Source organism: Podarcis melisellensis (genome assembly GCF_964234715.1).
Source record: "Podarcis melisellensis genome assembly, chromosome: 9".
Taxonomy (NCBI): domain Eukaryota; kingdom Metazoa; phylum Chordata; class Lepidosauria; order Squamata; family Lacertidae; genus Podarcis; species Podarcis melisellensis.
The window spans coordinates 76624960-76647578 of NC_138541.1; positions in this window are offsets into that span (position 1 = coordinate 76624960).

The following is a 22619-nucleotide window of genomic DNA, read 5'->3' on the forward strand; positions in this document are numbered from 1 at the left end:
AACTGCTCTTCCCAGGAGCTTAGGGTTTCTCTTAGTACTATATACTTGCAAAAAAGAACACACAAACTTATATGAAGCATATCCTTATAATATCTTGAGTGTACCTAATGCATAATGTATGTGGGGTAAGCCCTTGGTCCGTCTCCTGAGGAAGAATATTGGATTGCTGAACCCTGCTTTCTCATGAATTGGCAGATTTATTGCATCACGGAGCTCAGGGCTCGTTGAGGAAGCCTGGAGGGGTCTTCTTAGAAGGCTGAGGCTTTGAGAGCACCTGCAGGACCTTGGAGAGCGCCCAGGATCCTGCTGAGGAAACTTTGTATGCAGCTGTCTCTGCAAGCACCTACCTCCAACAGAAGCCTTCATGCATTGCATGCAGCTGTAGCACAGAAAGCTCAGCCTCCGAAAGGGGACCGGCTGGATGTTAAGAGGTCCTCTCCTTCTTCTTTGGCTTCTATGAGGCTGGGGAGACAGGGCTCCATGGGAAACTCATCCCCTGTGTCCTCTGAAGATAATTCTGGCAGCTCTTTACCCAAGGATGAAGACCTACTCTCATCTTCCTCTGAGGCATTCACACATCGCATGGTCTCTGGGTCATGGCAAATGGAATTGTAGAGGCAATGGAATTGAGATTGCCACCAGCTATACACTTAACAGGGAGCTTCAGGTTTAAACACCTTCCACAGTGGTCCTGATCCAAAGAAATCTCCCCTCACCATGTTTTCCCTTTTAAATTTCCTGAATTTTAAAAAAATGGTTTCAGTGATCCTATCCATATAAATTTCTATAAATATATTAAATGTTTCTGATTTCAACTTGTATTACAGGTAATTGTTCTGTGTACACTGTTAGAGGGTTTGTTTGTTTTTTAGCTGTTTATATCACAGAATTCACAAAATCACAGAGTTGGAAGGAAGCGGAAGGGTCATCTAGTCCAACCTCCTGAAATGTAGGAATCTTTTGCTCAACCTGGGACTCAAACTCACAGCCCTGAGATTATTGACTGAGCTATTTTTTTCCTAAATAAAATTAGCATCTACCTTGACTCTCAGTCGATCACACTTTAATCTACACGTTAAAGATTTTTGCAAATTCATGCTGAAAAAGGCTCCTGAGCTTCTAAGAGAAACCTGTGGGTTGATGCCACACTTTCTGGGCATGAGGTTCTTCTTCTGAGTGTATTTCTGAGTGGAGAAAAAGTGGAAAAGTGCCTCAGAAATAGAATCAGAATTCAAAATGACCTTAACAAAAGGGAGAACGGGGCCCAAGCTAACAAAATGAATTTAAATAGGGACAAATGTAAGGTTCTGCTACTTAGGCAGGAAGAACCAGATGCACAAATATAGGATGGGGGACACCTGGCTTGCAAGCAGGCATTGTGAAAAGGATCTAGGGGTCTTGGTGGACCACAAGCTTCACATGACTCAACAGTGTGATGCAACAGCAAAAAACCCTAATGCTATTCTAGAATGCATCAACAGAAGTATAGTGTTCAGATCAAGGAAAGCAATAGCACCACTTAATTCTGCCTTGATCAGACCACACCTAGAATAATGTGCCCAATTCTGGGTACCACAATTTAGGAAGGATGTTGACAAGCTGGAACATGTGCAGAGGAGGGTGACCAAGATGATCAAGGGTCTGGAAACTAAACCTTATGAGGAGCATTTGAAGGAGCTGGGTATGTTTAGCCTGGAAAAGAGGAGACTGCGAGGAGATATGATAGCCATCTTCAAATATGTCAAGGACTGTCGCATGGAAGAGGGAGAAGCTTGTTTTCTCCTGCTCTGGAGGGTAGAACACTTCGTTACAAGAAAGGAGATTCTGACTAAACATTTGGGAAAACTTTCTGACGGTAAGAGCTGTTCTGCAGTGGACAGACTCCCACAAGAGGTGGTGGACTCTCCTTCCTTGGAAGTTTTTAAACAGAGGTTGGATGGCATCTGTCTGTCCTGGATGCGTTTGCTGAGATTCTTGCATTGCGGGCGGTTGGGCTAGATGACCCTCGAGGTCCCTTCCAACTCTAAGATTCTGCGATTATATGACATTTTCTTATCTATATGAAATTTGTAGATTAAGAGTAATATGAGTGGAAGAATTCCTACAATGAAATAAATCAATGAAATTTGCTGTTGGAAAATTGATTATGTATCATCTGTTCTTAATAATTCATGCCAGGAAAAAGTGCCCAATTCCTCCCCCCACCCAGCCCCCTGGACACACAACCCACCTCATGATATCTTCAGGCTGGGCTGAGAAAGACTCCTTTCTGGAACCCTGGATAGCCAGCAGTCAGTGTAGACAATATTGACCTAGATGGATAATGCAGCTTGCTATATGGTTTGAATATTCCCTGGGTCTTCGTCTGTTGCAGACGTCCCCAAGCAGCGGCATTTCACCATTTCACTGATGAGGTTTATGAGGAAAGCCTGCTGACGATTAGTACAAAACAATATGAGCAACAGCTTGAGTCAAATAAATATTGGGGACAAACCTGAACTACTTTGAGTAAAGTTGCTGCATAGTCTGCACGTACACCAGATGTTCTGATTGTAGGATTTGCTTGATTGCTGTCACCTTAAAAAAAAAAGGTAAAGGACCCCTGACAGTTAAGTCTAGTCACAGATGACTCTGGGGTTGCGCCGCTCATCTCGCTTTACAAGCCGAGACAGCTGGCGTTTGTCCGCAGACAGTTTTTCCAGGTCATGTGGCCAGCAGGACTAAGCTGCTTCTGGTGCAATGGAACACCGAAACCAGAGCAGCACACGGAAACGCCGTTTACCTTCCCGCCGGAGTGGTACCTATTTATCTACTTGCACTTTTTTGGCGTGCTTTCGAACTGCTATGTTGTCAGGAGCAGGGACCGAGCAAAGGGAGCTCACCCCGTCGCGGGGATTCAAACCGCCGACCTTCTGATCGGCAAGCCTAAGACGCTCGGTGGTTTAGACCACAGCGCCACCCACATCCCTTACTAGAGCTGAAGAAACCTCCGTGAGTGAACCCTAACACACACACCCAAAGCAGCAGACACTGCATCAGACTCAAGCAATAGTAATAGTGCCTCTCCCGTTTTCTTATACAGGCAACTCCCCATTTCCCCAGGGGTTATGTCCTGGGGGGAAATGGTATCTGGGAAGGTGGCGTTCTGGATTTTTGCTTCAAAGTGTTGGAGGGTAGGGGCTGTGCTGCTAATGGCGCCTGCTGTATCAGCTCAGTAGGTAGCTGTGCTCCTTTTGGAGTGAACATAAAATCATTTTTGGAGCAGCATAACTGTGTGTCTTGACTATGTATATATTAGTCTTAGGGGTCATCCAAATGATTCTTCAATCAGTTCCATCAGTGAGCACATTGGTGACCATTTTGTTTACAGAGATGGGATTTCAAACGTCTCCTATCAATCATGCATGTCATTCACTCACTGTCCTAATTCCATTTTGCTTTAATGTTGGCTGATTAAACAAAAATTGACCCTAATTCAAAACCTGTTTTCATTTTAGTTTTCATCTTTCTGTTATGTTCCAAATAAGACGAAATTGAGTTACTCACCAGTATAAACAAAAAGGGGGATTGTTTTCCTCCTTAGTTTATCCCCCAAGGATTGCAAATGAGCATCCTTTTGGTCTTCTACCTCCTTGTCTAAGACCTCTCATCATCTGATCATGCGATCCTTACAATATCTTTTATTCTCAAATCTCATCCCTCTTTCAGGTCTTTCTTTCTTTCTTTTTCAGATATCCATTGGGTTTTATTGCACTTCTAAGCGTAAGCACTGCATCTCAATAGAATTGCTCTTTTTATTACAAAAAGGGCTTTGCTTGCCATCTATTGAGTTGGTTTGACAGTTGTTAAAGACTGTGAGTGGCATTAGACTACAGAGACACATTGGTATCATACACTAAACGACAGCTTAAAGTACACATATTTTCTGTTTTCTGTTACAGGTTCTCGAATTGAATTTTTAACAAGTATGCTCAAAACTGAGTGGCTTGATAGCTAACCAAACCATTGAAATTTATTGATTTATTACTAAAAACATTTATAAACTGCCCTTCATCCTATTCTGATTTCATGGTGGTATACAACCTATATAAACCACTCAGCACCATATAAAATACCAGACCAGTGTACATGTTAAAAATTGAGAGCATATACAAAATAAATTACAAACAAACAGCAAAGCATTCAGTAGGGCAGACAACACTGCAGGGAACGCCTGCATGAAATAATAATAATGATAATAAGATAATGCTTTAAGCTTTATAATAAATATTATATTCATTTTAATATATAATAAATGAATATAATATAGTAATAAAGTTTTGAATTTTAGATAAGAAGATATGTAACAAAAATACAAACGGTGGGTAAAATCCTCAAAAGTGAAGCTAGAATTTACTGGCTTTTTAACTACTAGTTAAATACTTGCCCATTATTTTTTCTGTGTTTGTTTACTAATTCTTGCATACTGCTGGCATTTGGCGACCCAACCACAAGGCTCCAAGAACCCATCCCTTTGGAACAATTGTGTTTTATAACCTCCTCTTCTTTAAATAACTTTTTAAAAAACTAACAGTAAAACCAGTGATATCAACTGAAATGCGGTGAAACAAGAACACCGGTTGTTGTCAGAAATATAAGGAAGCGCATAGCAACAGTAATGGAGAATGTCCTCTGTTGCTTCATTCATTCATAAAACAATTGCAAACAGCCAGTTGTACTCTCCTATGACAGAAGGGCATTCAAGAGTGAAGGAGCCTGATACAGCTCCTTAGGGAAGGCATCCTGTAACTGCACCATCATCATGGAAAACGCTCTGCTGTGGTATGCCACAGTGCAAAGGAGAAGGTGGTCATCTAGAACAGCAGTACCTTGTAGCCAATGAAGCCACTATTAATCCCAAAGAAATTTGCTGCATTCTCTGTAACCATAATCATTAACAAGCTGTAGCAAGTGAGGATTTCCCCTCTTTTCACTAGTTTTTCAAACTCGGCATAGATGGTCAAAGGATAGAAGACGGAAATGATTATGTGTACAAAACACTGCTTCAGAATCCCACAAACCCTCCTCATCCTAAGAAAAAAACAGTGGGAGAATGACATAGGCTATGGGGGGGGGGCTACTCGATGGACTACATTGTGGTCTAAACCTCTCTTTAATTTCATCTCAACCAAAAGAAGAGAACTTACCTCGAAACTTATCTATAGATGGTTCCTAACACCCCGGAAGCTGGCACTGATACACCCAGAAACCTCACTAAATACTGGAGAGGTTGCACCTCTACAGGCACATACCTCCACATGTGGTGGGATTGCCCCCAAATCCAAACCTTTTGGACTTCAGTCCTACAAGAAAACCAGGTACTAGAAGCCACCCCCAGAACTGGCCCTCCTGAATATTTTCCAAGACAATAACACACACTCACTCTACAAAGAACTCATAAGCCACCTATCAGCAGCCAGGAGCTTCATAAACTAGACACTAGAGGGACAGGTCAGGAGTGAACATAGACCACTGGTACCAAACTGTATGGGAAATAGCCCTACTAGAAAAGCTAACCAACAAATTGAAACTAGCATGGGGACAAATAAAAGAGGGCACCTTCACCCTGGTGTGACTCCTTTTTATTACACATACAGCCCAACGAAACAAGAACAAGTACACACCAAAGGCATACAAATTGGCTAACTTGACCTAACAACCCTTCCCCTCACACACACAAACAAAACTCACTGCAGTCAACTGAAGGCAACCAAGGAGGCCCTGGGGCCCCCAATGTCTCCTGCCAATTAAAACTAATAGAAAAAGAAACTACTCACATGACGCTGACACAAAGCCTTGCACATACACTAGGTAAAGGAATGAAAATTTGCTCCCCCCTTCTCCCCCCCCAACCTCATACTGTCTATAACATTAGTGTCTCATATTGAATATAACTGATCTGTAGAAAGGACCCTATGAACTAAAAGCAGAGATGCTGTATGTACTTTTGTAACCCAAGACTTTTTTTTTTAAGGAGTGATTCTGAAGCAGAGGTCCTTTGTTCTGCCCCCAATCAAGACTGGGGTCTATCTCTATATCCATTGGTGATTCATACGGGATATGTATCCAACTGTTCATCCAGTTTCCTCATAATCCAAATATATTTTTGGGGAAGTGGGGACTACAAGAGTAGGTGCTGCAATATTCTGGTTATTTTTCCCTGTTCTCTGTGATGTTTCCTTTAGGTACAGGACTCATCTTCTAATGCCAGTGTAAGATTAGTGGACCAGTCCAGAGATCCGCGCAAAACAGCATCAGGCCACACACTCATGACTCACGTGCTTAGCTGCAAAATAAGTAGAAGGTGCCGGGTTGGAGATGTCCGGATTATAGTGTAATATTAGAAAGGGGAATCTAATCTTGGATCTATGCTGTCATGCTAGTGAAACATGGGAGACTGATACTCATAAAAATAGAAAGCGCATACAACTGTGAGCACATGATGATCTAAACCAGGAGTACCACACCTTGTTGCTTCCTAAATCCAGCCAAGATATTGTTGCATCCCACAGCAAAGGAATGAGAATGAAAACTGAATGACGATCTCCATGCTGCTAAATGTGAGAAAAGGCCTCCCCCGCCACATCTTTCGCTACACACCAGGTGAAGAATTCATGCTGCCTCCGCACAAACAGGAATGAGGCCTGCTGACCTAGTGTGAGCCTGACAGAGCTGAGCATCAGCGTTTGCAGGTTACATTTCCTATTGAGTTTGGAAAAATGGAAAATAAAGTCTCGTAAAATAAAACAAACACTTTGGGAGCACCAGAGGTCAAGCCAACCAGACTGATCCAATGTTACAGAGCTCCAGGTCAAGACTCTGTGCTTTGCCGTCTTCACAGTGTCTCTTTAATTGTACCAAGATGTCTCGCTCCTGTGTATCTTTCACTTACGTTCAGTATATGAGAATAAAACACTTGGGCTTGAGCTTGCATTTGGTCCTCAGCAGGCCACATGGCGTCTCTTGCGGCACCAGGCCCTTGCCACACACAAGCCTCTCCTTTCCCTGCTCTGCTGTCATTCTGGGGCTGGCTAAAAACATTCGGCCAGGAATGCTACCAAGGCCCAGGATCACCTAGGAGTCCTGCTACACAGAAGCTAAATAAGGGTGAAAAAGACATAGTTTTGACTGTAAGCCTGAGGCCAAAGTCTAAGTTGTTTAAAAACCTTTCTATAGTGCATAGAAAATTGTAATATTCATTCTTATGTATGTATGTGTAAATAAATAAATAATTTTCCGAAGGAAAGAAATTAGGGTCTGCATTTGGATGCTTCAAATGTTCTTATGAATGAATAAACTACAAATGGAAAGAGATGAGGGACTACATTCCCCCCCCCCCCACGCACACAAAGGGCAACCACAGAACCAAATGTTTTCTCTCCATTTCTCCTGCTAAAAAGCATCAGAGCTACAGAGTGGGGGAAACAAGGAACAGTGTTGCATTTCTGCTCTATTTTCCTTCATATCCTTCATCTAGATGCCAGGACTTGAAGGTTCCTCTGCAGAAAAAAGATCTGGGAAAATGACTTTTGCTAGGATGTGTCTGAGTTGGAGAGATGAGTGTCCATTTTCTCATAACGCACACAAACCAGCACATGAACATTTCCACTGAACCTGGCTGTGCTTGATCTGCCGTTTGCTGGGAAATCAAGACTGAAAACCAAAAGCAGCCCCAAAAGCACAGCTACTCATCCAGGAGTCGTTTGTGTCTATGGTGTTTGTCTCGTGATGGATGATGAATGAACAAAAGGGACCTATTAGTCCCATTTTCCCATTCGTCCCAAAACGAATGCACACCCCTAGAGACTTCTTTCATTAACACTTATCTCCATTTGCTAGTGAACAGTAGTCAGAGCAAGATGATGATTTACTCAGATTTGCTGAACTACCACCTTCACTGCTTTTATAGTTCGTTATTTCAGCAAATTAACTAGCAAATTGTTTTCTTTCCAAGACAATTAATTACGCTGGTAATTGAATCCCATATTCCACAACATGCTGCTGAGTTTCAAGATCTCTTTATAGAGGGGTTCCATCTCTAGCCACAAAGTAGGGTTTTGTTTTTGTTTTGTTTTTAAAGATCCATATATTTATAAATGTCTATATGAAATAAATATTAATTTATTGAAATAAAACTTAAGAATGTAAGAAGAGCCTGCTGCATCAGGCCACGAACCCGTCCAGTCCAGCATCATCATGAAACAACAGACCTGGGTCTGGGACTGCAGGATGTTTGTTCTCCACTGAAAAGTGGCAGCAAAGTGGACATTCGCAATGGGGAAGCAGCAGGGTACTTCACCTCACATTTACCCCTGGAAATTTGCCTTCAGCAGCCTGTCTTCCTGTTTGGGGAAAGGAGGGCTATTTGCACAATAGTCTTGAAGTCAGCAGTGCCCTTGTGATGGATAGACCATTACCTGCTGAGAATGAAACACAGAGATTTTTAGCCTCTGCAAGGTGGGAGACCAACTGAGAAGGCCCACTTTCAGGTGAGGATGGGTCCATAGGATTTCTTGAAAGTTGGAATCGAAATGAGATTGGTGGTTGACATGATTGGTCTTCCACTTAGTGGGAACTGGTTGGCTCCATATTATACCGGGCAGTATATACCCACTTAAAGAGATGGCACTATATTAACGTACCAATCACATAAGCTTGTGCACTATATAATATTGTTATCAACATAATATTGTTGGTAAAAGTATATAGTTAGCAGAGTTAAATATAATATTGTTGGTAAAAGCATATAGTTAGCAGAGTTAAAGGTAAAATTAAGTTGCTGGTGAACAGGGTATAAGAGATATTAATTGGTGGCAGTGGGATGCGTTCAGGAAAATCATTGGAGTGGAAGTTAGATTTTTGTTAATAAAATAAGGAAATACCCACCTTCCCTCCACAGAGATAGATGCGCAAGTACTGTCCATGGCACAAAGAGCATTTAAAGAATTTTGTTGGTACACCAGCTTCAGACTTTCCCGGAAACACAATCAATCAATCAATCAATCAATCAATGTTTATAACAGCAAACAGCCAGCATATTAAACCAGAACTTACATACATATCTGGAAACACATAATCTGGCATCAATGCCCACTGGACATGTGTTATATATGAAATTGCCTGTGAACACCGACTGGAAGCTTTAACAGGGTTAGAATACAGCAGTAAATCACAGGTAGGTGTGAACACATCTTGCTGGGACTTAAAAGAGGTTCGCAGGTTACCAATTTGTTTCCAGGCAAAATTATAAGACAATTATATGACAATTTTGTCCTATAAAGCCCTGCATAGTTTTGGATTAGGATATCTGAAAGGCCATCTGCACCCACATAGGTAAAGGTAAAGGACCTCTGGATGGTTAAGTGCATAGTCAAAGGCGACTATGGGGTGCAGCGCTCATCTCACTTCAGGTCGAGGGAGCCAGTGTTTGTCCACAGCCAGTTTTCCAGGTCATGCGGCCAGCAGGACTAAACCACTTCTGGGGCAACAGAACACCGTGACGAGTGCCAGAGCGCATGGAAATGGCGTTTACCTTCCTGCTGCAGCAGTACCTACTTTCACTGGTGTGCTTTTGAACTGCTAGGTTGGCAGGAGCTGGGACAGAGTGATTGGCAACCCCAAGAGGCTTGATGGCTTAGATCACAGCACCACCATCGTCCCAACCTTTGTTGTTGCTGCTGTTAATTTTGCTGTCTGGTATTTGACCTCAATAAAGATTGATTAATTGATTCACAGTATTCTCAAGACATTGTGGGTATCAAAATACCTGTCTGCGTCATCATCTCCTACCCGGATTTGATCCAGATGTGCCATTTACACAAAAAACCCAGTAAGTAAGAAGATTCAGCAACCTGCTTGCAATATTGAGCCCCCATCTAGAAGCGTCCAAACTCTGAGAAACAATCTTATCTCTTTGCAACTTTTGTCATCTCTGCTTCCCCAGTTGGAAGAATAGAGTGGAGGCTCCTGCTGAGCGAAAAAGAGCCGACTGATAAGCCCTCGCCACAAACGTCAATCAATGGTTTCATGGAGATGGCAGCTGGAACCCTCTGGCACCGCACAATATAAATTGCAGAGAACTCCCCGGCATTACCTTCTGACCACTGTTCAGTGACCAATAATCATTGTTGGTACACTCTTGAGATTTACTGATGTACAAATTATCACAGTTAATGCTACACTCACTTATATAAATGAGTCAGTTTAAGAGCCTTGAATTGCTACCTACTGCTGAAGCCTTCTCCTTCCCCCTCTGGAAGATGATAAGTAACGGCCTGATAAAAATGCCTAAGCAGAATCTCTCTCGTTTGCTTTTATTCCCACCCGCTATTCAATTTCTCCTCCAGTCCTTTGCTTAGGTGCTGTTTAATTACTTTAGACATAATTTACTGCTTACTTGCTAATGCAGCATTTCAGCAACTGATAAAGGCCGTATCAAGTCTCACCACTGGTCCAAAGCTTGAAAGGCAGTATGGCTAATCACTGGGGTGATTTTTTTAAAGCACTATGTGTTGCCCTGTCATCTTCGCTGGGTGAGAAGCACCAAGGTAATCACTGATTAAAATTGATTTGAACTCATTAATCTCCTAACACTTTAGTTGGTGTTAGCACCTTACTAAAAGTATCTCCAGCCAAGCCTGTCTGTTCTGGAAGTCCTGGTGCACAAACGAAAATAATACTACATTCTTCAAGGAGTTAGCCGTATTCTTGACCAGGCCTGTTTTGTAGTAAAATTCTCCTTGTGAGTTGGCTGAATGGTGCAGACAATGATCCTTCCCAGTCATTTACATTGGACACCACTTTGTTACAACTTGGGAAGTGCTCGTCACATTGTTATTTTCCTTGGATTATTTTCTGGTCGGGGTGGGCAGGTCAAACAAGCACAGTTGTACACATTGCACCACATTTTTTACTTCACCTGTACCGCTGCTGTGTGGTAAAACTATGTTACCATGTGCCAGGGTAGCACAGATATCTAAGGCAGATGATCCTAAAGTAGTTTGGTCCAAAGTCATAGGCCCTTGATGAAATTATGAACTCCATCCACTAGAGAAGACCATCCAGTTATTGTTTTAGTGTAAATGAGAGAGAACAACTCAAGAAACCCAAGCTCTTGCTCAGGGTCCCCAGACTTGGACCGCTAATTCCCTCTTTCCCTTTAGTTTTTTTAAAAAAACATGCAGTACATAGAAACCATTGTTATCCCACGATGTCTGATTATGTAAGGAGGCCCTAATACAGTTCATTTTGTTTATTCTTTTTTCTTCTGTTAAAGCACGGAGAAATCAATCTCATTGCATTGATCTAAGGGAATGGCAGACACCAGGAGATAAATTTTGTTCCTTCATCTTCTGCTAGTGAAACAGAATGCAAACCCATCACCCCGGCTCTTTCGCTTCCAGATGGAATGACAAAGCAGAGTTAAATGGACTTTCAAAAGAAAAGAAAAGGGGGTGGAGAGAACATTTGTTAATGCTACATGAAAGTCAGATTCTATCCCCTTAGGTAGATATGGTCTGAAGCAAAGCAAACCTAACCCTTTCTGCTACAAACAACTATAACTTACCCACAACTGGCTGGGATCCTGCCATCTTCACAATGAAGTAAATGACCATTGAACTAGCTTTTGAAAAGAGTTTTATTTTGGTAGTATGTTAGCCAAGTTACAGTTGACAAGTAGTTAGATGTTACTGTAGACAGGTAAATATCCATGCCAGCTGGCTTTTAAATGTTGAAAAGTCCAGGGCTTGTCCTTTGAAGTGGTAAAATGGTCTACATTTACTCTGGCAACAAAGTAAAGGTCAGCATTTAGCACCAAGTGCGACTGCATAGAAAGAAGCAACAAGCATGAAAACAGAGTTTACAGTGAATGAAAAGGTAAAATAATAGGTGCTCTGCAGTAGATAATCTCCTTTTTCACTAAGGAAGAGAAAGAAACAAAGATTTCTTACAGCTGGGAGTCAAGAAGCCAGGGATCTTTACAACAAAAAGTCTTTTTTGCTACCTCCTGAAAGTTAAACTCTCAGATCTACACTGGCATCTCTACCCTTAACGCATAACTCAGGACCCTTGACAATCGAAATCTCTGCCTCCAGAAACCTTGCCTATTCAAAATAAAAAGAGATAAAGAGCTTGCTTGGCTTCAAATTCAGCTGAGTTCTATTCAGACATGAGAAAGCTGTTAAAATGCTGTAAGGCCAGAGAACCCAGAGAACTGAATTAAGTCTCCAGCTCTTCCTCGCTGCTGTACTCAGGGATGCAGCAGTAATCTGGCAGGTTTGATTTTTTTTTTTACATGGTTATTGTAATTAACTTCAACCCAGTTTCTGCCTTGCTGTCTTTGATTTAAGTTTTAATTAAGAGGAGGAAAATTGGTGGCTGCATGCAAAAATTCTCACACAAGCTTCCTGTGGGTTTAAAAGTGAAGATTGATCTACATTTGGATGCTGGTTTTAATGTGCAATTTAACACATTCTGTTCTTAACAGAAGGGATATCTGAGGTACTCCATGGATTTTCTGTGAATATCTGAGGCAAGAAGGCAGAAAAGTAAAAAAACTGCACAGAAACAGAAGGATGGGATTCAAGCATCTCTAGCTCTAATGTTGTGATAACTCCTCTCTCTCTCTCTCTCTCTCTCTCTCTCTCTCTCTCTCTCTGTGTGTGTGTGTGTGTGGTGTGTGTGTGTACACAATTTTCATAGAATCGTAGAGTTGGAAGGGACCCCAAGGGTCATCTAGTCCAACCCTCTGAAATGCAGGAATAATAGCCAAAGAATCCCTGACAGGTGGCCAGCCAGCCTCCACGGCTGATGTCTTTATGTTTCTAGCTGAGCTCATATGGCCTGACCAGGGTTTTTTTGGAGCGGGGGGCAAGAGATATATATTCTAACTGACACTTTTAATAGCATACAAAGCTAATAAACAAATTTACAACAAATAACAGAGTATGGTATTATTGTTTTCTGATGTGAAAGCTCTATCATCAAGAAAAGGGTGGGTGTCTGCACACTCCCAACCTTTTCACACACACCCCGCCCTCCCTTGTCCCATTAAGCAGCAGCAACACGGGGGTCAGGAAGATGGCTCTCTGGCACTGCCCAATGATCAGACAGGACACTATTGCAGTCTGTTGTGTGCAGGGCCCATTCACGCAGCTGCCAATTTGTGTGGCTGAGTGAGCTTATCAAATTGTCAGGGGTGCTGGGTAGGGCTGCCGTATACCCCAGATTTCCCAGACATTACCAGGACTTGAAAGGCGGAAGTAATGTCTGGGGCGTGGGGATTTCTGGTTTGTCTTGGATCTTTGGCAAGTAAACAAAACCAAAAAAACCATGGGCTTTTTGGGGGGGCAGGGTTCCTAAAATAAGCTCAACTTTCGGGGTGTCCTGGTTTTTACTTTTTGAAATATGTCAGCCCTAGTATCTGAGGAACCAGTGTTGAAGAACACAACCCTAGGAGATACCTTCAAGTTTACCTGCACCAGATATCTGGAGTCCATTGGCTAATAATTCAGTGTGAAAGGTTTTCCATGAAGAAAGTCTGAAAACTACAGCAACCCACATTTTCACATTGGTTATCAATACTGTCAGATGCTAATTGCCACCATCACACATCAGCTATCAAATACTGTCCCTTTCTTGGCTGGACTGAAAGACAAGTTTTCCTTGTTTCCTCCTCTGCCGTTTATTAGCAATCGTTCCAGACGGCTGCTGTGGAGGGAGAGAGGGAGCCTGTCTGAGAGACATTTTGGGGAGCATTTGCACACAGGACTAAAAAACTGCAGCTAATCTACCTCATTTGTGAGCTGAAAAGTTGTATTCATTCTTTTCATTCAGGAGGGGTGTTAGATTGCTATCCTACTACAGCTTTGGAAACAGCCTTCTTTGGTGGCCGCTTTGAAACCTGGATAATAGTCCATATGTTAGCAGAAAACAGTAAACCCGGTGGGCTTGAGCCTTTCTCACTTCAATTTCAAACCAATTGCTAAAGTTCTAGCATAATATAATAAACTTTAGAACAACAAAGAATTCACTTGTGCCTGCTCTGCGGAGACTTAAATAGTTTCTAGCATTTTGGTTGGTAACTGTAACCTTCTGATTTGAATCCATATGTTTTAATTGCAGGAAGCACTGCGTTCAACTTACTCACCCACCCATTAACTCTGGTGAATTCAGCTTGTGGTTTCCATCAGATATATGTTTCCAGGAGCTGAGTTTGGATTGCATACTTAGGACAGATTATTACACTTTGTGTTTGGCGAACTAAAAAGATGTCTAATCTTTCCTGAGAATCAACATTTCAGCACAGAGACCTTTGTATTGTATAATGGAATGAAAGCTGTCCTTTTAGATACTGTTCTTCATCCTACAATGAGGAATATTTGAAGACAGGGGAGATTTGAGATGTAGCAAAACAGTTTAGCTTTCCTATGCAGCCTCCTGTGCTGGCAGTCGCTAACACCAGCTTCCGGTAAATTTAATATACTGGTAATTGGGGTCCTATGGTAGCCCCATAGAATCATACAGAACCATAGAATTGTAGAGTTGGAAGCGATCTTGAGGGTCATCTAGTTCAACCCTTGCACTGCAGCAATCTCAACTAAGCATCCAGGACAGATGGCCATCCAGCCTCTGCTTAACAACCACCAATGAAGGAGAGTCCACCACCTCCAGGGGGAATCTGTTCTACTGTCAAACAGCTCTGACTGTCAGAAAGCTCTTCTTGATGTTTAGTTGGAATCTCCTTTCTTGTAACTTGAAGCCATTGATTTCAGTCCTCCCCTCCAGAGCAAGAGAAAACAAGTTTGCTCCAACCTCCATGGAACATCTCTAAAGATAGTTGAAGATGGCTTTCATATCTCTTCTCAGTCTCCTCTTATCCAGACTAAATTATCTCAACTGTTCCTCATCAGGCTTTGTTTCCAAACCCTTGATCAGGCATAGGCAAACTCGGCTCTCCAGATGTTTTGGGATTACAATTCCCATCATCATCTCTGACCACTGTGGGAAAGGGACACATTCTGCCCCTGAGAATTGCATGCAGTGGTGGGGCTGTACCTGGACCTCAGAGGAGACTCCAACCCCACCCCACCTCCTACTCCCCAGTAAGTTATCAGATTAGAGCAGGGGCCAGCAAACTGACCGTGCCTCGGGCTAGGGTTGCCTTGATCATCTTGGTCACCCTCCTTGTCAATATCCTTCTTAAACTGTTGTGCCCACAGGACACAGGATTCCAGGTGTGGTCTGATCAAGGCAGAATAGAGTGATGCAGCTTAGAAGAACTTTAGCCTTTTTTTGCTACTGCATCACACTGTTAACTTGCCAGATCATGCTGGAAAGTCAGGTGTCCATCATATTATATCCGTGCATCTGATTATTCCTGCTTAAGTGTAGAACCTTCATTTGTACCTACTGAAGTTCATTTTCTTAGTTTTGGCCCAGTTCTCTAATCCAGGGGTCCCAAAACTAAGGCCCAACGGACTCGTTTATCCAGCCCACGGCGATCCCCTGCCTGCTCTTACCAGCGCTGCGCTGCACGGCTGCCCACTTTCAGGGCGGAGGAGCACCAGAAATAGCTTGTGTGCATATGCAAGCATTATTTGCGCATGCACAAGCGTTATTTCTGGTGCACATCTGGGTCGGAGGAGACCTGTGCACATGCGCACAAGCTTTTTCCGGTGCTCCTCCGACCCGGAAGTGCGCCAGAAATAGTGTGTGCACACACGTATGGGCATGCGCTCCCCCGCCCTCCGGCCCGCCGCCAGCACTGGAGACACCGGCCCGAGGCATGGTCAGTTTGCTGGCCCCTGCTCTAATCTGATAACTTACTGGGGAGTAGGAGGTGGGGTGGGGTTGGAGTCTCCTCTGAGGTCCAGGTGCAGCCCCACCACTGCATGCAATTCTCAGGGGCAGAATGTGTCCCTTTCCCACATAGATCACAAGCTTATGACATTGAGGATCCTTGTCTAAGCCTAGATTCCAATCAAGCCAATGGTTTGACTGGTCATGCAGGGGCAGCAAGGATATGTTCCCCTCTTTCTTCCCCACCAGAGTGAGGGCAATTGTACATATGGGCAAATGAGTCACACACACCTGCACCAAGCTCCACCTGCTCTCAACTTGTCCCCACCTGCCTGCCTTCTCACCTGCAACAGGGGCCTCACTGTATGCAGCAGGGAGCAGAATGAGGACAAAACTGGAATTAGCTGATTCTGCCTGTCCCTGGTTCTGGTTCTGGCTCTGCCTACTGTTGCCTCTCTGCAAACTCCAGTGAGTATCAGCTACCAATCCATCATCATGTAGCCATATCTTATTAGCTATTTATTTCTATGACATTGTCATGTTCACTGTGTGATCCTTAATTTGCCAGGATCATATACGAAAATTGATGACTCTGCACTCCCAAAATGACAACTTTTGCATAAAAAAACTGGCACCCACCCCCACAAAAAGCAAACAACCATTCAGCACAGCAGATATACTTTGTTCACCCAGGAACTGCATGGGTAACAGCCATACTGCTCTGTGAAGCAATACAAAGGATTTTCCTTGAATATGAAATTGTATTTCTAAGTTTTTGTTTTTTCTTCTAAATAGGAAGTTTTTCCTGCTGTAATGTTTCATGGAGCCTCCATTTAATGATAAATGAAACTGGTAGACATTTCCATCAAAGTTTGAGGTTCATGTTTTAAATCATGATTACAGAATTACATGTAATTCCTTGGAGCAATGCTTTATGGGGGTGGGGAGAAGGTAGAATCCTTGAAGATAAGTGAAAGAAATGTTTCAGCACTTCTGTCCCGGGAACTTGCATGTTGGGCTTGATGGTATTTTGATAGTGAAAAGAAACAACTACTTGGCTGGTCAGGGAAATTAGCAGAACCTCAGATGTAGTATTAAATGATCTGATCATATTTCCTCAGGACAATGATGCTGACATGTATGAAATGAGCTTGATGGTCAGCCATGCAGTGTGTGCTTTCCCCTCTGCCCAGTGTGTGGCTTTTGTGTCCCCCAGTGTAAGAACCTAACTCCAAATGACAATAGTTCCTGACAGGAGGACAAAGTTTCTCTTTCATCCCAATGAGATAAGAGTCCCGTGTGATACAATTTCAGTGCCCTGTGTGGTCTTGATGGGCTGAAAGTCTTAATTCCAACTCAGTGACAAAAATTATAATCGCAATGTGTTGACACTCCGTTTCAGTCCAGGGAACATCAAATGGAAACCTTCAAGGAGGCCCATGCAGGTGACCTGGACTCCTTTCCCAACAACACTGTCTTCTTCTCTGGTGGTGACCAGAGCATGTCAACAACTGTTTCACGCACCTCAGAGACAGTTATCTATAACGGGTAGTAGGGATGCAGAGCTAGGCTGTGGGCAGCAGTCTGGAGGGAGGTGGCATTTGAGAGCAAGGAGTCTGGCTTTGCCAAATAGCCATCACTGGAAGAGGAACCAGGAGCCAATCAGGAGAGGACAAGCCAATGGACCAAAATGGGCCAAAGAGCTGTTCATCCCAGGAAGGAGCCGCTGCCCAGCCTTGGTAGGTGGAACCACACCAGAATGTTCCAGAATGTTCTTGACAGAAAGCTTGTGGTTGTTCAGTCCTCTGTATGGGAGCAGACCTCAGCAGTTATTGAGTGGTTCCAGTTATACAGGCAGAGGTCAGGCTCTGATAGTCTTGACATCTTCCACTGAGCCAGGCATGCTGGGAAATGTCTCCTCCACAGGGCTGAAAAGGGCTGTATTTCTAAACAAACTGGGCAGCTGTCTCAATGCCAACCCAAGCCATTGGGGCAGAAACACAGGCCACCATGATAGTTTTCCCCCATGGTGCAAAATGACTCAAATTCCAGGATATGGGGAGCAAGTTCAAGATGGTGGCTGGATGCCCAGAAGTACTACACAAAACACAGAAAGAGGATGAGCAGATAACTGAAGAAGGCAAGGCGAGCCAAGCCTTAAGACAGGTCAAGTCATGCATGTGCTCTTTCTCCCCTTCCCCGCTCTTGTATTTGTGTGTGCATGCGCACATACACACGCACACACAACAGACAGACATGGAAAGATTTACCAAAACCCTTATCACATAAGATGACATAATCACACATGACAATACATGGACACTACTAGTAATAGCTTCCTCTTGGAGTATGGTCAAGAATATAATTAATGGTAGTCATAGAGAAAAATATCCAAATATCCACTTTGCTTACTTCCAGCTTTATGAATTTATTCTACTACAGCAGGGGTGGCCAACATCCAACTTCTACTCACGGAGTTAAAGACTGGTGGCAGCGATCTACCACCTTTTGGGGGGTTCAGGTCTAAGCTGTTGAGCTTTTTCTAGGAAGGAGAAAGCCCCATTTTGGGGGGGTGCGGGGCAAAAAATTTGAGCCAGTGATCTACCAGTGATCTACCACAGATGTCCAGTGAGCTACTGGTAGATCACGATCTACCTGTTGGACGTGCCTATCCTACAGTGTCAAGATGCTGGCCCCCAAACACAGTGCACCTAGTGACCCTTCTTCCAAATGCCAGATGTTACCAATTACTCTGGCTCCAGTGCACTTCCGTGATGTTAGTCACAATCCATATATATCCTGTAGTTTCTAGAAAAATAGCGCTGTTTGATGCATTTTCCTTCAGATCAGCTTCCATCTGATTTGAAAACGTATGTCGTGGTTAAGCTGAAGTGTGTACATTTGAGACAATCATTGTATATGTGTAGATGATAACTTCATTGAATAGGAGTTATGAGAGGTTGCAGGTGCAGGGAAACAAATCAGGTAACGTGCATCAGGTGAAAATATCTCTGCTCCCCTCCAGTCTGTACAGCAACACAAAAATGCAACTGGAAATGCAGCAGGGTTGTGTGTGTGTGTGACCTCGCTGTGTTTTAAGCTGCTAATGTGTACTTAGCCCAAAACTGGTGACCCTGCAATTGAGAGCTCAGCTCATGGCCTTGTCCTGGAATAGACAGAAAAGGACCAACATTTTTCTGGGAAATGTGTGTCTTGACTATTTGAGGCTCACTGCAAGGTTAATCACCTGGAATAGAAATAGAAATTAAATGGCACAAACAAAAGTCATTATACCAAAGTTGTGAAGTGCACCAATTACTCATGAGAATGAAAAAATTACTCTAGTAAAAAATAAAATCCTCAAATGCTGGAACTAAATGTGTTTAACTCCATCCCACTGAAATAAAAGAGATTTAAAAGTTCTTAATTTTGGTGAGATTGTGCCCCATGTTTGTAAACATTTAAATATTTTAGTCCCTCAAATCAGACAGTGTTAATCTTTGACATTATTATTAGAAACAATTGTAAAGACTCAGAACCACATTTTTTCTAGTAAGATAATTGAAGCAAGTTTGATTGCCCTTATTTTGGGCTCTACTTCTCCCCTGACAAAATATTTTACAAGAGGGAGGCATGCAAATGTGGTGGGAAAGCAGACTTGGAGACGAAAAGCTGAATGGAATCCAAAATATTCCAAGTTAGTCTATTCTCTCCCTGTTGAGAAGAAGCCATTTTTTTATTGTGCTGAAACATTCCAAGGGAAAGTGCTATTTGACTGGGCCAAAAACATCTTTAAGCTAAGCTTTCCTCCAACTCTATAATTTATTTCTCAGAAATGGTTTCTAGCTGTGATATTTTCTTCGTATTTTATTTGACCACAGTTTTTCAGCGTGTCCTCATATAAACAGTCAATGGATTTGGATCTGTTTCCTTCCATAAACTGCAGTAGACATCCTCAGATTAGAAATATGTGCAATCATGTCAACACAGCTGCTGTAGTTTTAACCCATTCATTCAGTCTTCTCCACATTTGGTGATCAATGAGTTAAGTGATTGCAAACAACAAAAAGTTCCTAAGTACTGTAGATTAAGTTTCATTCTGAAGTGAAGAAAGCCAGCACAGAAAAATAGGTAACTGCACTAGGCTTTTGCAGTAAAACAACCAAGAGTCTTGTGCCACCTTAGGACAATTATCCAGTCGGTTTAAAGCAACATTTGCAAACTCACCTTCAGGGAATTCCTGTCCTGCGATTTTTCTCACCATCCTTTACTTGCAGAGAGTCCTCCATGCTGAGCTCCAGAAGTGACTAAGTGACTGACAGATGGACTAATTTGCTGAGTATTGTGTGAGTTTTTCTACGCCCTTCACTTTCATAATCCCCAAAGATTCTAAGTGAAAGGAAAGGGCAATATCACATGACCCATCTACAATAATTCTATCTGGCCAAAATAAAGTTACATCTTATAGACCAGTCAACTAAGACGGGTCTGAGATTGACTTTAATAATTAGAGATTAGCAAAAATGCCCACTGATTCAAAGCCCAAAAGAAACTGATGATGTTTGGGCCATGAAAAGAGACTCGCCTACAATGACTATTATGGGTTTTGCTAGAGTGGTTATGTCAGGGTTTGCAACCCACCACACTGTACAATGAATAATTTCCCCTTTTTAATGTTTGGTCATTTTTATAATGAAGTATAACTCTCATCTATTTAATAGCCTTTTGCTTTATTGAGTGTACATAGCATGCTCTGATTTCATATAACTTCACTCTGAGGTGTTTGTATTTGCTTGAAATTGCCTATATACAAATTCCAGTCATGATGGCATATTATTATTATTATTATTATTATTATTATTATTATTATTATTACACAGACCAGCAGAGGCTCTCCAGAATTTATGAAGGCAGCCCTGTTTAGGGAAGCTTTTAATGTTTAATAGACTATTGTATTTTAATATTCTGTTGGAGTGGCTGAGGAAACCCAACCAGATGGTCAGGGTATAAATAAATTATTATTATTATTATTATTATTATTATTATTATTATTATTATTATTCAGACAGGGATCTCTAATAGCCCTACTGGAGATGCCAGGAATTGGATCTGGGACTTTCTGCATACAAAGCATGTGCTGAACCAACCTTCCCCCACCCCTTTTATCATTTTTCAGCTCAAAACCACCCTTCCTTTCATTGAGTATGTGTGTGTGGAAATACAGGAGTCCATCTCTTCCCCTGCCGCTTCCAAGGATGAAATACCACATGAAAATTGGAGCTGCAAAAAAAAAAAAAGTCATCAACTTCGCATCCTTTTCCTGCATGAGGCAACTCGGAAGTGAACCGTAAAAAAGACTGCACCATTTCTGATATTCTGTCTTATCAAGGCCCCTCCCCAAAGAGCTCTGGTAATGAAGGCATTCCCTGTTTCACCAGTCATAAAAGATAACCTCCTCTTCCTACTACCTGGAGCTTTCCCTTTATGGAGAACTGGGGTGGGTGAGGCTGTACAAACAACCCTCCAAAACTCTGAAGTTGCTCCAAAGCAGCATGTTTTGCTTTGGAGCACTTTGGGAAGACATGCTTAACTCTGCAGAAGACTTGCTGTGTTCAGGCATGAGCAAAGCCTCCCCCTGTATCACAACATATTGCTGACAAGAAGTTAGCCCTTTTGTTTTCGCCCAGATTTTGATCCACTTTCTATCATTCAGCTTTTTTGGAAGCATTTAAGCCAGAGGTCAACAAACTTTTTCAGCAGGGGACCGGTCCACTGTCCCTCAGACCTTGTGGGGGGCAGGACTATATTTTATGAGGGGGGGAAGAACAAATTCCTATGCCCCACAAATAACCCAGAGATGCATTTTAAATAAAAGGACACATTCTGCTCATGTAAAAACATGCTGATTATCGGCCCGCCTGTGGGCCGGATGGAGAAGGCAATTGGGCCGGATCCGGCCCCCAGGCCTTAGGTTGCCTACCCATGATTTAAGCCTTCTCCAGTAATTTAAAGCACACAATCTCCATCTTGTGATCAGGAGAGTGAAGGGTCCTGCTCTCTCTGCACCTCACTGTGCCTGGCTCTGCAGTCTCCAAGGGCAGCGGGGGGCCTCCAGGATTCGTGGAAACACCAGGTGTGGTTTAGACCCTGGTTGTGCAGGACTCTTCATTGAATGGCGAATCTTTGGTATCCCCACTGACTGCAGAAGCAACACAGAATTCCGGGAAGCTGCGTGATGGTGGGGTGAAAGTGGGGCCCTGCTAATGTTTCCCCTTCATGTCTGTAAGCCCTGAAGAGGGTTTTCTTTATGCCCATGGGACCTGGGAAAAGAAGCCCCGATTCCAGCAGTGTAACCAAAACCTCCTTCTTTAAATGAAAGAGACCCCATGCTCATTTTTCCAGGATACATTTGGCTTTCCTCCCCATCTTGCTCATTAGAAGCATAACAAGCTGATAAAACTTCTCCGGCCTTCTTCTCGCCTTCCTTTATCTTTAAGAGGACCTAAGTAGAGCTTTCACAGGACGAACTTTAATCTAATTGATTTCTTTACAGGCTCCTTGGCCCCCAGTTTGTTCTGCTTTATCAACAAGGCTTTCTGCACTTTAGCCCATGTACCCCTTCTGAGTTTTAAGCAGCAGCCCAGCTTATATTTCTTCAGAACAGCCTTTATCTCTTAACTATTATTAGCCAAGGAAGATTTATGACATCTTCTTCATACAGAGATAAAAATCAATTAGTTGAAAAATCCTTAGCTTGTTAGCCAGAGTCAAAAACTCTA